Source organism: Chlorocebus sabaeus, chromosome 9 (genome assembly GCF_047675955.1).
Source record: "Chlorocebus sabaeus isolate Y175 chromosome 9, mChlSab1.0.hap1, whole genome shotgun sequence".
Lineage (NCBI taxonomy): Eukaryota > Metazoa > Chordata > Mammalia > Primates > Cercopithecidae > Chlorocebus > Chlorocebus sabaeus.
The window spans coordinates 96,277,623-96,283,848 of record NC_132912.1 but is presented as its reverse complement, the minus strand read 5'-3'; positions in this window follow the sequence as shown (position 1 = coordinate 96,283,848).

The window sequence follows — 6,226 nt, the reverse complement described above, 5'->3', positions numbered from 1 at the left end:
TCACTCCTGTAATCCCAGCACTTTGGGAGGCTGAGGCTGGAGGATCACTTGAGCCCAGGAGTTCAAAACTAGCCTGGGCAACATAACCAGATCCCACCTCTACAAAAAATTAAAAAAAAAAAAAAGATAGCTGGGCATGGGGGCTTGTACCTATAGTCCCAGCTTCCTGGAAGGCTAAAGTGGGAGGATGGCTTGAGCCTGAGAGGTCGAGGCTACAGTGAGCTATGGTCATGCCACTGTACTCCAATGTGGGCAACAGAAAAAGACCCTGTCTCAAAAAAAAAATTTTTTTTAAACCAACAACAATAGCTTCCTGATGGGCTGGGTGCACTTGTTACACTCTGCACAGGTTTTCAAAACAAAATCATATTGAGCACTGCTATCCTCCTTTCCTGCTCCACGTTGATTTTAATGCAGTCCCTGCTTTTTATCACAGCAACTCCTAAACACTCAGCTTTGTAAAGGTACAATGTCATGAACTGAATGCTGGAACTGTGAATTACCTAGCAGAGCTAGCAGTTCATGCAGAGCTGGATGGGTGTTGAGCAACGCCATTTCCCTGCGGTACCCGAGCACATGTGGGCACTAGCCTTTGAGGACCAGAGCCCTGGTTGGACAACTCGCTGTGTGACCTTGGGCAAGTTACTGTAGCTTCATAGAGTTTCAGTCTTCCCATATATGAAAGGGGATAGTGATAGTACTGACCTCGCAGGGTTTGGGGAAGATTAAATGAAGTTCCTTTATGTAAAGCATTTAGCATAGTGGTCACTGAGTGGACACGGTGGGTCAGGCTCTGTGGTCAACACTGTATATGGATTATGGACACAACTCTGCTGACAGTCCCAGTTTATGATACTATTATTATTATTGGAGACAAGGTCCCACTCTGTCACCCAAGTTGGGTATAGTGGCATGGGCATAGCTCACTGCAGCCTGGAACTCCTGGGCCCAAGTGGTCCTCCTGCCTCAGCCTCATGAGTAGTTGGGACTACAGGTGCACACCACCATGCCCAGATAATTTTTTTATTTTTTGTGAGGTGAGGTCTTGCTATGTTGCCCAGACAGGTCTTGAACTCTTGGTCTCAAGCAATCCTCCCACCTTGGCCTCCCAAAGTGCTGTGATTATAGGCATGAGACGCCATGGTCAGCCCCAGTTTATGAAATTATTAGAACCTTTTTCATTCTCAAATTGCCCTGGTTTGGAGGATAAAGCATATGGCCATCCTTCCTTTGCGTTTGCTAACTCATTCACTTCCCCCACAAGTTGCAAACATTGGGATTTGAATTGAGACAGTCTGATTCCAGAGTCTTCGCTCTGAACCACTAGAGCAGTGCATCTTTACTGGGGGAGATTTTGCTGCAACCCCCACGCTCGGACATTTTGTCATGTCTGGAGCCATTTTTAGTTGTCATAACTGGGAGATTGCTACTGATATCCAGTGCCAGGGACGCTGCTGCTAACATCCTACAATGCACAAGACATTCCCCATAACAAAGAATTGTCCAGCCCAAAATGTTGATAGTGCTGAGACTGAGAAATCCTGTGCGCTTGAGACCTCACAAGACTTTACCTCTTATTTTTAACCCTGTCATGGGATCACATCTAGTGGCAAAAGCCAAAAATGTTACCATTTTTTCTCATAGAGATTTCACCACAACCTCTGTGACCCCTTTAACCAACCCATCGGGCTCCGTTTTGTGTTCGGGCCCCAGATGTGCACAGCTGTGAAATCCCTTTCATACACGGGGCTGGGTGTGGCGTCCTCAGGGTAGACAGACTTCACATATTCCTTGGAGACTGGACAGCAGATACCTGTAGGCTGATCCATCACTGTGAAAGTCATATTTATTGCCCATGGTATTAGTTCTTTACCTCTTCCACTCTCAGATAAAACCATAGAAACCGAGACAAGGATCCACCAAGCGTAAATCTGGACAGTCTCGTTTCTAAGCTAAAGAGAAAGACAACATTTCAGGTGGCTTCTGTACCTCTTTATATTTCCAACCAAACAGGAGGGGAGAGGTGCACAGGGGACTTTCTCTGTGTATGCTTTTCTTTTCTTTTCTCTCCCTCCCTCCCTCCCTCTCTCTCTCTCTCTTTCTCTCTCTCTCTTTCTTTCTTTCTTTCTTTCTTTCTTTCTTTCTTTCTTTCTTTCTTTCTTTCTTTCTTTCTTTCTTCTTTCTTTCTTCTTTTTCTGTCTTTCTTTCTTCTTTCTTTCTCTTTCTTCCTTTCTTCCTTCCTTCCCTTCCTTCCTTCCTTCCTTCCTTCCTTCCTTCCTTCCTTCCTTCCTTCCTTCCTTCCTTCCTTCCTTCCTTCCTTTCTTTTCTTTCTTTCTTTTCTTTCTTTTTCTTTCTTTCTTTCTTTCTTCTTTCTTTCTTTTCTTTTCTTTCTTTCTCTCTCTCTCTCTCTCCCCCCCTCCCTCCCTCTCTTTCTCTCTCTCTCTTTCTCTCTTTGTTTCTTTCTTTTTTCTTTCTTTTGCTCTTTTTTGAGACAGAGTCTCTCTCTGTTGCCCAGGCTGGAATGCAGTGGCGTGACCTTGGCTCACTGCAACCTCCACCTCCCGGGTTGAAGTGATTCTCCTGCCTCAGCCTCCTGTGTAGCTGGGTTCGAGACCCGTCTTTTTAGTAGAGATGGGGTTTTGCCATGTTGGCCAGGCTGGTCTCATACTCCTGACCTCAAGTGATCCACTTGCCTTAGCCTCCCAAAGTGCTGGGATTCCAGGTGTGAGCCGGTTTTCTTATTTTTCCTCTGGAAAAATATTATAAAGTTGGGATGAAAATGCTTACTGGTTCATTGCTCCCCCTCCAAATCTCTCTGTGAGAGTCTGTCCATCTGTCTGTGTATGTATGTATCTGTCTGTCTGTCTGTCTATACCTATCAGTTCTGAGACATATGCCTTTCCAGGTTCGGGGTATCTCTTTGCAAAATTAGGATATATTATAGAGCAGAATGCAAAGGCTGCTGACCCTTGGGCAAAGATTTCAAGTCTCTCCTGCCTCTTTCCTCCCACCTTGTCAAGGTGAGACCCCTCCTAGATGCCCAGGCTCAACCGCCCTGAGCATTCACAGCTGGGCACCCACCTCAGCCAGGCCAGAGTAGGGTGACGGGGAAAGACCACCTTGTACCCTGATGGTGGTGCAAGGCCCCTTCTTCAAGGAGGCCCACGAGTTCCCAGGTAGACAGGGCACAGGCATTCAGACCAAGGGAATAGCAATGCAAAGGTAGGAAGGCCTGAGAGTGTCACACGCCTGCAAAGAGGCAAGTGCTCTGGGGTGCCCAGTCCTGTGATCTTCTCCACTGTCCATAGCACACCTATCAGTCAAAAGAAAGGAACCCAAGTAGAAGCTGGAAAATAAGAGCAAGACTCAAGTGTTCAGCTGCCTGTTTGGAAGTTGTTCACACACTAGGGGCCCAGGGCAGGGATCACACCATGTCTACTTTAAACAAGATATAGTGGCCGGGCCACAGCTAGCACACTCAAAGCTTTCCATAAGTTAGAAAAATAGGGACTTCCCTGAACAGATGAGTTGGAAGGCATTCCTTCCCCAGGGCTGATGCAGCCAAGGTTCTGGGCAAGGCCAACAGGGTCTGGCTGAGCCCCTGTGCGTGCCCCCCAGGTGGGAGTCCTGGGCAGGCTGAAACCTGCACTGTGGTTAGAAGTGGCTGTGCCTCGTGGTTTGTGGGCTTGTGGGCAGCAATGGCCCTTCTCACTGGTTCTCTCTGCCCACTTGATTGCAGTTTCTGCTCGAGCCCTCAAAGCCCACCCCATACCTGAAGTCACCTTTGCAAGATCATAACTGAGGAAACTATGACAGTGAAAGAAATCAGACCTAACTGATTCCATCTTGCTTCTAAACTTTAAGCAAGCTGTCCTTGTTCATTCCTGGTCGTAGACCAAACTAACTTTGGGAAGGAATTCAGTTCATGGTTTGACTCTGAAACAAAATTGATAGCAGCCCTTTTCCCTAAAAGACCCTCTTCTTGCCTGGGGACTAGTCTGCCTTTGCAGGACTAACAAACTAGCTACAAGATTAGAAATTACAGTTTAGATGTCATGCTGGCTCCAAGATTCTGAACCTCCCCAAATTACTCCTGGGGTAACATCACTATTGCAAAACCTAAGATGAGTGCTTGAGATATTCTGCAGACCCTGCACTCCATGGACCAGCCAACACCACCCAGACCGGTAATCTGGCTCAACCAGTTCTGCCATCACACCCAGGAATAGAAAACAGCAAGAAAAACTCACTCCGACCCTCTATGATTCCATCTCCAACCTGAGCAATCAGCCCTCCCCACTTCCCAAGCCCCTACCTGCCAAATTATCTTTAAAAGTTCTAATCCACAGATGCTCGCGGAGACTGATCTGAGTAATAAAAAAACTGCAGTCTCCTACACAGCCGGCTCTGAGTGAATTACTCTTTCTCCATTGCAATTCCCCCATCTTGATAAATCAGCTCTGTCTAGGCAGCAGGCAAGGTGAATCCACTGGGCAGTTACACACCCTCTCCCAGGGGCGGCATCGACGGGGCAGGGCCCATGTGTGAGTCCCACTGAACCGACTTTGTCTGCCTGGGAGTCTCCTCAAGCTCATTTCTGCGGCAATCTTGCCTGAGCAGATGAAGAAAGGAGAGCAAGGGCCAGCCCTTTAGCAACTGTGGGGGTGGGGGGGTGTCCTCACATTGGACGGCCAGGCCTGACCACTGTCACTGGAGTCCTGGGGTGACTAAACTCTGTTCCTCCCAGGCAGACAAAAGAGATGAAGCCATGCTTCAAAAAGCCCCAGTGCCCTGAGGAGGCCTTAGGAGTCAATAGTCCAGAAAGGATCAGCCCCCCGATTGCTGAGGTAACTGAAGGGAAGAAGGAACAGTGAGGAGTAGGGGGACTGGCAAGGGGGCTGGAAAGAACAATAACAATAATAGTAGTAGTGGTCGGGTGCAGTGGCTCACATCTGTAATCCCGGCACTTTGGGAGACTGAGGTGGGCAGATCACAAGGTCAGGAGTTCAAGACCAGCCTGGCCAACATGGTGAAACCCTGTCTCTACTAAAAAAACGAAAATTTTGAGGTGGTATATCACTCTGTCACCAGGCTGGAGTGCAGTGACATGATCTCGGCTCATTGCAACCTCCGCCTTCTGGATTCAAGTGATTCTTCTGCCTCAGCCTCCTGAGTAGCTGGGACTACAGGCACGCACCACCATGCCCTGCTAATTTTTATATTTTTAGTAGAGATGGGGTTTCACGATGTTGGCCAGGATGGTCTCGATCTCTTGGCCTCATGATCCACCCACCTTGGCCTCCCAAAGTGCCGGGATTATAGGCGTGAACCACAGTGCCTGGCCACTACTACTGATTCTTTTTTTTTTTTTTTTTTTTTTTGAGATGGAGTCTCACTTTGTCACCCAGGCTGGAATACAGTGGTGCGATCTCAGCTCACTGCAACCTCTGCCTCCCGGGTTCAAGCGATTCTCCTGCCTTAGTGTCCCAAGTAGCTGGGAGTACAGGCATGCGCCACCACACCCAGGTACTCTTTGTAATTTTAGTAAAGACAGGGTTTCACTATGTTTCATAGGTTTCACATGTGCAGTACAAGATGTGGCTTCACCGAAATTCCACACATCCCAAGGAGACCATTAGCCAAGATATTGCAGTGTTGCGCGATTCCTCTTGCATCACTTTCTCTCTTTTTGGCTTCTTTATTAGCTCTATGTTTCCATTACAAAATGCAAGGAAAACATAAATTTGTCCATCGTTCTTCCACACAGCGATAACCCTGTGAGATTGTGCTGTGTAACTTTCCAGTGTGTTTTCTGTACATCCAGGGCTGTCTGTATGCCTACACGTATTTTATAAAATGGGAGTTATGTTGCACACACTATTTTGTAATATGCATTTAAAAATTGTTTCTAGGACCCGGCGCAGTGGCTCATACCTGTAATCCCAGCACTTTGGGAGACTGAGGTGGGTGGATCACCTGAGGTCAGGAATTCAAGACCAGTCTAGCCACCATGGCGAAACCCCATCTCTACTATAAATACAAAACATAGCTGGGCGTGGTGGCGCATGCCTGTAATCCCAGCTACTTAAGATGCTGAGGCAGGAGAATCGCTTGAACCCAGGAGGTGAAGGTTGCAGTGAGTTGAGATCGCACCACTGCACTCCAGCCTGGGTAAAGTCTCACTCTGTATCAAAGAAAAAAAATTTTTTCCAGTCACATTATTTTT